Genomic DNA, 8,382 nt, shown 5'->3' with positions numbered 1-8,382 from the left:
AATCCCAGTGTCACTGGCCACAAGTGGAATAAAATAGCAAAAAGCCACGTATACAAGTTTTGAAAAAAAATAAAAGATGGACTTTGAGGTATTGTATTGACCTCTATGCATATGTTTAAGTCAATAATAACCTGAATAACAAAGAATAATTGTCCAAGGCAGACATGTCAGTATTTACACCTACTGTCTATGTGGACAGCGTCGCTTGCATGCAGGATATGATCTGGAACACTATTGATTTGTGTAAACAGTTAATACTGAGCCCCTCCTGTTCTGCTAAGAATAAGACCCAGCAAGCTGTACACAGAAAGTCATCATCTAATCAGCTGAAACAGAATATGGAGATGATTCAATTTGGATGATTGAAACACTGAAATCTGACTGTTGAAGAACATAAAAGAAGTCGAAGAAGTCTAATGGTTCAGGTTAGCATCTGGGTGTGTCTGTATGTCAGCTTGTCACATATGTGTCTATATAGTACTGTATACCAGCTTATACACCATCAGTCCATGTATCCGTCTGTGTGCATGTGCCAACGTATGTGTCATTCATGCCTGTCTGTCGGGACGCGTGATAATACTGAGCCTCGTGAAGCCGCTTGCCTGTCTGTTGTGGCTCCTTGTTCTTGGCCTACTTTGGGAGAGGTGAATTGAGGGCAACTCGAGTCTATGGGTAAGGGGATTAGGTCTCCAAACACGCTCCTCTGCAGTTTGGGATTTTGCCTCGATGCCAGACACTTAAAGTCTGCCAGGGATTAAGATAAAGAGAGAAGTAAGAGCTGTGTGTTTTCAGCAACAAAAAAGCAAGAGCAGGGGCGGGTGGTGATGGTTAATAAAAAGAATAAGAAGTATGGTGGTGATATGATCTAATGCATAATGCAGCATTTGTTGACCTATTTGCCTTCAGCGCGTGCCATGATGTCGGTCAGCATGTTTTCAAGGTATGAGACATAATAGTGGAGAAGCTGTTCTTTTCATTTCATTTCCTTTGTATCGGTGGATGATCTCTGCTTAATTCAGTAGTTTAATTAGGAAATGGCTGAGATCCTTGCTTTAAAGTCTTCCCATTTCCTGATGTAGTTAACAAAAGAACTACATTGAATTGGCAGATCAGCATGAAGTATTAAGAATCTTCTCAAGAAGAACCATCTGACATGAAGGCCAAGATCACTCAGCGGCTGTATTTGCCACTTTGGTCCACTGACCGACTTAAATTTTAAATCTTCCAGTAAAGTAGAACATCGTCTGCATAAATGCACATTTTTACAAAGTTTTCCTGAAAAAACATGATATTCACAAAGAATCTTAAGCGTATCAGCAGAACCACCTAAAAATATATAAAGTCCTCAACTAACAGATTTTTTTTTCCTTTATTTTTCCGGACTGGAAACAAAGTGGCACATCCTCTGAATTATTCATCAGATTGAACTAATAAGAGCATCAGGTTTGGGTATTAGTGTTCCTGAACCTCTTATTTGGCTTTTGGGAGACTTTACAGGAGTCTGCCTTTTCCTTTGTCTTGACAGAGTAGGGGGGATTGTTCCACCCCTCCACCCAGCGTCTGGAGGCTCCTCATGGGTAAGAGGAGGCTGCTGCTCCATCATGTTTCTCCAAGAAAGTGGGTCATGAGTCTGAGACTGTAGGATTACCGAACATCATGCAGGCGTGTGCCGGGGCCCTTATCCGTAATGTTTAGACCACAAGCACCTACCCCACCCCCTCCCTTCAGTGGAAAAGAAAGACAAAAAAAGAAAAACACATTATGTCCTCCACTGACAAGAGGTATACAAACATCCATCTTTAACCATTAGTTTGTTAGACAGAGGCAACTCTGAATTCAGTTTCAAATCCTCTGTCATATGAAGAAACACACAAGCAGTGGTTGAGGAAAGAGTGGCAAATCATGTATCATTTGAACAGTTCGTTTAATTGGTTCTCATTTACTCATTTACTGTGTCCCTACAAGCTCAGTAATAATAGCAACTAATAGTGCAGAGACATAATGATAAATGCTAGCTTTAAAATAGCTGACCCATGCAATACTAATGGCAGGATGGCTGTCTGGTATGCTCTGAAATGGAGTATAATTAATCAGCAAATAAACTACTAATAATAAATACATTCGTTTTGCAGTAGAGTGATTACGAGCATCATCCAAGGTCGCTGTTGCCTCGTATAGCCACTAATCACTGTTTCACTCTTTACTTTCCATCTAGTTATTGCAATATAAAAGGATAAGGCAGTGATAGAGTGAGGAGATTTAATAAGTGGTACTCTATTCACGTTTATAAGGATGTGGTTCAGGTGTTGTATCAGCTGGTTCCATCCTCAGCTTCTCCTGTCCCTGCACAAAATACCAAATCTCAGTCACACATACATCGCACACATGATATATTTGATGTTCTGATAGAAAAAAAGAAGAATCTACCAACAGGACCCTTGGATTATAGATGGTATGCTTGGCAGCAAGGATGCTTCTTTTGATCAAAACATATCAATATGCATAGTTTGGATCTCCCATCTGGGCTAACAAACCGGATTAGATGGGCATAACCTGCCCTTTTAAAGCTTAGATAACTGGTAAGCTCTTTAAAACTTCTGATTTCCTCTCAAAAAATGCCACCTACAAACCAGATAGATCCCTGAGGCAGGTCAACATCTGGAATGACGCGCAAGGTCAAGCTTCGGCTCTGCTTGAAAGGTTTGACCTCTGACTTCGTAGGCATTATGTCTGCCTCTGGGGTGGCTTATCATTGCTCTACAATGCTTATGTTTCCCATCTTGGACAAAGACAGCTAAAACACAATGTAACCAGTCAGGACCCCCAGACAGTGCATCCACACTGAGTAACAGAATCCCCTGTATAAATGGACAGACAGTTGTTGGCCTTTATTGTCTGAGCATGAAACTAGGGACACATGTTGGGTGGTAAAAGTGTCAGAGCCTGACTGGAGTGCCATTGTACCGCTTTCCAGTGGTAGCATTCAAGCATTGTTCCCTGTGTTGTTCGTCATTAGCATATCAATATTCAAAGGGGTTGATTGGCGGCACTGGCAGGCTTTTTAGCGCAGCATAGAGCCTCACACACAAATAATGAAACCTGCATTCAGTTCTTAAGGGCCAGCTGTTGAGTTAACCATATAAATGAATGATCACAATCAATCAAAACATAGAGCTTTAAAGCACTTGTCATTTTTTCCCTCAAAGATCATTTTAAATTCTTTGCAGTACACATATAACACTCCTTCTCTTTGGCATATAACAAAGGGCTAAATGGTGTCACCCATCTTGCCCCACACCACCCTTCAAGCATACACCCCCCCCAAACTCAACTCAAGCCAGCTGACCTCAAGACTGGCAGGCCAGTGGACAGTTAGCCTTGTGCAGCATTGTGTGTGTGCGTGTTTGTGTATGTTTGAGCAGCAAAGCCACCAGAGAGTGTCGGTTAGTCGCCGGGCCGAGCAGAAAAGCGGTTGGGCAGTTTAGCCAGCTGCTAGGGGAACGACCCTCAGCTCGCCTGGTCAGTGAAACCTTGCCAGATGGAGCCATTTCAAAACAATGAGAGTTCCTGGCTGTGGTTGAAAAATAGAGGATGGTTGCTCAGAGGGCACAGAAAGTGTAACTTTAACTAAATTATTATTTTCAGTATGTTTAGATGCTCTTAGGGTCTACTCAGTCAATCGGAAACTTTTTGGGTTATTCGCTGTAAAGGCTTACTTTTCAATTTCCGGTTTGATTCTGCTGCCTTCCCTGACATCATCCTGCTAATCTTTTATCTTTCTCTCTCTTTTTCTATACCCCTCACACACATTTGGACTCTTCCTACTTCTTTCCAGACAGCAACAGGCTGGGGTGTCTTGGGACTACTTCGCATAGGAGTAACCAAGCCTGGGTAATGAGGCGTGTGATTGGTCTCCTCCCTCCAGGACAAGGCCAGTCTTTGGAGGACATGATCGATCATGACAGGAGCACAATGGCAGACTGGTGTCAGAGGGGTGGCATTGGTGCACACGGACCCCCTGCAGCAACACTCAGCCCCCCAACTCAGCTGTGCATAAGTAGTTATACAAATAGACACAAGGAAGGAAAACAGAGTAACGTTTCTGGATGTATGCAAAGATGTAGAATTGAACAGAGGATCATAGAAGCATTGTGTGCTGCAATAAGGGCATCTGAGAATATTTTGGTTCCTCTTTAAACTCAAAAGTTTCAAAAAATATCAGAGAAATCCTTAAAAGCCTTTTGTCAGCATATGGTAGAAGACTAAAGAGACTTATTTTTAAAATATTAAGTTCTTTGTACCTCTATTTTTTTAAGTTAGAATAAGGACTTTATCAATTTTCGTGGTGTTGAAAACTACTCAGAATTTTATTGTTACAAATATATGGAAAATATTTGACAGCTTGGTTCTATCACTATAAAAAGGCATTTCTGTGATATCGTTTAAGGATTGTTAACTTCAAATCTTACTGGAGTTATAAATGACCGAGGGAAGAATTCTGCTAAGTGAAGTTTACAACTACGTTTATTGGCTGAAATGTAATCAACTCTGCTCTGTGAATGTGGTCTTTGTTACTGTTTGTTTGTTTGCTTGTGCATGTAAACATACTGGAAGCTTTAGCGATCACCGAAATCCACGGAAAGTGCAAATTTTAGTCACAACAACCTATTATGCATCAGTTCCACATGTCCCTGATTATGTTCATCTTTGCTTTTTGACTGCTTTCTCACTTTCATGCTCAATTAAATAGTCATCCATGTTTCTTTTGTTTTCTGTCTTTTACAGAAAAGCTACTAGACAGGGTTCTTCCAAGATGGGTTTCAAATACTAAACTGAACCGAAGATGCACTTCTACAGCCTGGAGCACACAAGTTGGCTGAATGAATGTAATGTGACTTCAGAGTGAGGAAGGGAAAGAAGTGAAAAATACTGCTGTAAGTCTGTGAATTGATTTGATTTTAAAACATCATTTAAAGAGAAAACCTAAAACAAAACAGGAGTTTTTTTGTTACTTGATGAACTTGAATGAATTCTCCTAACATTGCCTTTAATTCATCCATATCTATTTGATGCATATAACCATAGATACACCGTGCCCCACCCTCCGAGCCCTTTTCAGTTCTTTCACTTCTTCACTTCTATTTAGTACATGGTGATTTACCAGGCCCGGGACCAACCACCAGTCCCCTTCGAGGCCTTCCCCAAACCGCAGCTCTGTTTTTAGTTGCTCCTACAGTTTCTTCTCCTCCTGCTTACATAGACAGTTTTATTTTTTTGCTGGAGACCTTCACACATTTATTCCTAGTGTTTATCCCCCCCCCTCCCTTTCTTCGTACTTCTTCTCCAGTTGATGTTCCTGTAACAGTTTTTCTCGATTGGTTTGGCTCATTTCTTGAAACCGAGATGACATTCTCAAAATAACATGGACAAATCTCCAAACCACCTTGCAATTGTTCACAACAGAATGTCATTTTTCATTGGTTTTATCAAATCGCAAATGCTTTAGTACATGTCTCAAGTGACTCTGTGCTTCTTTTCAAATGATTATGTACAAGTAGCTACAGTTAGCACAATGAGCCCACATTTAGCACATTTTCCAAATAAATAGATCTTGGCGATCTAAACTGATTAGTTGATTTTTCAGTGAAATGGTTACTCACTCCAAAACATATCAGCATGGTTTCATTGTGTAAGTCATCATATGCACAATTGTCTGTTCAACTGTCAAAATTAGTCAAAGATATAATACCATGGAAGAATATCTTGGAACATTTGATAAAGTTATGACAGTACTTGACAATCAATCAGGTGAAATTAGAACTAACGAAGGAGCAGTTTCCCACATCTCAGATGACCAATCAGGCAGGTTGTTTCGATACCTGACAGGTGTTGTCTGTGATTATGACTGCTGCCAAAAGTATATAGACAGAGCTTGGCCTGGGGCCAGTTTCATTTGCAGTGTGAACATGGAAGCACCTCGCCAAGTACAACAGCAACTTCCTGCTCGAGGAAGAGGAGGAAGAAGAAGAGGAAGAGGAGGAGTGAGAATACGTGGAGGAATAGGGGGAAGAGGCTGAGGAGCACGGAGGCACCATGATGTCCCAGATGAAATCTGGGCCACCCTTATTGACCACGTTATAAACCATCGCCTCACAATGGCAGAGGCAGGTCGCCGAGTGCAGCCTAATGTGCCTCGGTCTACAGTCTCCTCCATCATCCAAACCTTTCGCAGGGAAAACAGGTACAGAACTATGCTATTGAACTATTCAGTGTTGGTGTGTGTGTAGGCCTAGAGTACTGTAATATCCTCATGTGATGTCATATGATACTATAAAAATGACAAAGAAAAAAAAATGGAGAAAATACTGTGAATAGTATTCCGGTCACTGTGCAGTGCATCACACTTTTAGTACCATAAAACAGCAGTACAATTACATTGGTAACTCATTTCGTAACAAATTTACAGTGTTGACCTTTGACTTGTCTAGGATTGGACGACAGCCTCAAGTGGGTGGCAGAAGAAAACTTCTAAATGAACAACAAGAACGAGAAATATGCAACATGGTCATTGCAAATACTGCCATCACACTGAGACAGATTCGTAATGCAATCCTGCTAGACAATGTAATGTAATGTTCCAAAATATAAACTCTATCAGCATCTCCACAATTGAAGAAACATCAGATGACCATGAAACAGATTTACAGGGTACCATTTGAGAGAAACTCTGACAGAGAGCAGCGCGTCGATGGCCAGGGGGATGAGGATGGTGGCCAGGAAAGAGAGGGTGACAATGGCGACCACTGCAAATATTACTGTACTATAGTTCTGAAACTTTATTTACAGTATGGTAGGCTAGGGTTATTTGTGTTTTTTTTTGTTTTTTGTTTCTGTTTATAACTGTTCACATTTATAGAATCCTGTATATGTTTTCTTTTCACAGTATGTTCTCTAATGTTAACATTTCTTTGTACGAATGACAATGTTTACAGTTACCTTCAGTATGAGTGGTTTATTGGAGGCTGATTTTACTGTAAAATCTTTTAGTTTTATTCATAGTGGTATTCTGTTGCTGGACCTGTGCCTCAGTGACAAAACGTCTAAGCATTTTGACTTGCAGTGCTTAAACAATGCCAAAGGTATAATGCATTTTGGGGGCATTGACTATTTATATGGGAAGGATATTTAGTTTTGACACATGGATAAACTCTTTTGGGAGAGATATGAGCTTTTGCAGGGGATCCATGGTGTTGTGCTAAACCATCCAGGTTATTTTGACAAAAGCACTAAATGAATGCACATGTGCCAAGGCACTTGAGAAGGATCTGTGCTATTTTGACTGTACTGGCCTTTTATATGGAAAAGGAATCTGCTTTTGAAGCATGGACGAAGAGTTTGGGGACAGATATTTGATTTTGCTAGTGAGCTATAATGTTGGGCAGAACTGTAAGACTGTTTGGCCAAATGACCTTATGGTTTTGAGAATGTCATCTCGGTTTCAAGAAATGAGCCAAGCCAATCGAGAAAAATTGTAATAAATGTGGTTCATCCTTTCTTCATTTCTGGAGATGCAGCAGTGTCACCACTCCAGTGAGGAGGGCCAGCATATTCTCTCTGTCTTTGGTAGACTCTTCCCTGAGACCCTGCCAAGAAATGATGCAATAAATGTTTGTTACTGTGATAAAATACTATACACAGCAAAACAAAAGAAAGAGATGCAACAAAATTTACTCCATGTAACAAACAGGCTTGATCTCTGTTTAACTTTACAGCATACTAAAATCATATACATAGTTTGATTAAAATTAAAATTCCATTTTCTATTTTTTGAGTAGTTGAGTAGTAATAGCAGTACTAGTAGGACAAGCAAAATTTACAAATTCAGTGATGCTTCTGTCTAATTCAGAAGTAAGTAAGAGGTAAAGGATTCCTAGTTCCCCTGGAGCTCTCTTTTACAGCTGTCTTTCTGTAGATGCTAAACTTACTCGACATCCATGATCACAAATTGATCAAAATAGTCTAGTTTTATATCAGAAAGTGCACTTTTTCCCTTCTATATCCATTAAGGGCTTAGTACAAATTACATTAAGTTTAAAACAGCACAAACTGATGCATATAAATATGTTGTGACTTGGTGATAATGTGATACAACATACAGCAGAATCTTCATGTTTATGATTAGTTCGCATCTAAAGTGTCAGCTCTTCAACTCTGTGTCTTCTTTTTATTTTTATTAGTAGTAGTATCATTATCATTATTATTATCATCCTTATTCAGGGAAACAAGCTCAGATAGATAGATAGATAGATAGATAGATAGATAGATAGATAGATAGATAGATAGATAGATAGATAGATAGATAGATAGATAGATAGATAGATA

General features: G+C 39.9%; 1 protein-coding gene across 1 annotated transcript in view; it reads left to right on the top strand.

Moving 5' to 3' along the window:
- Positions 1-4,892: 4,892 nt before the first annotated feature.
- The window catches only part of lhx3 (LIM homeobox 3), a 16,246-nt gene continuing 12,756 nt past the window's right edge, over positions 4,893-8,382 (top strand). Inside the window, exon 1 of the mRNA XM_005720430.1 lies at positions 4,893-4,934. The gene's annotated coding sequence lies outside the window, so the exon portion shown is untranslated. The remainder of the gene's footprint in view (positions 4,935-8,382) is intronic.

The sequence above is a fragment of the Pundamilia nyererei genome, unplaced genomic scaffold (assembly GCF_000239375.1).
Source record: "Pundamilia nyererei isolate P.nyererei 1_Seehausen unplaced genomic scaffold, PunNye1.0 scaffold00002, whole genome shotgun sequence".
NCBI classification, from domain to species: domain Eukaryota; kingdom Metazoa; phylum Chordata; class Actinopteri; order Cichliformes; family Cichlidae; genus Pundamilia; species Pundamilia nyererei.
Note: the sequence above shows the minus strand (reverse complement) of the source record. Positions and strands in the feature narration are given on the sequence as shown.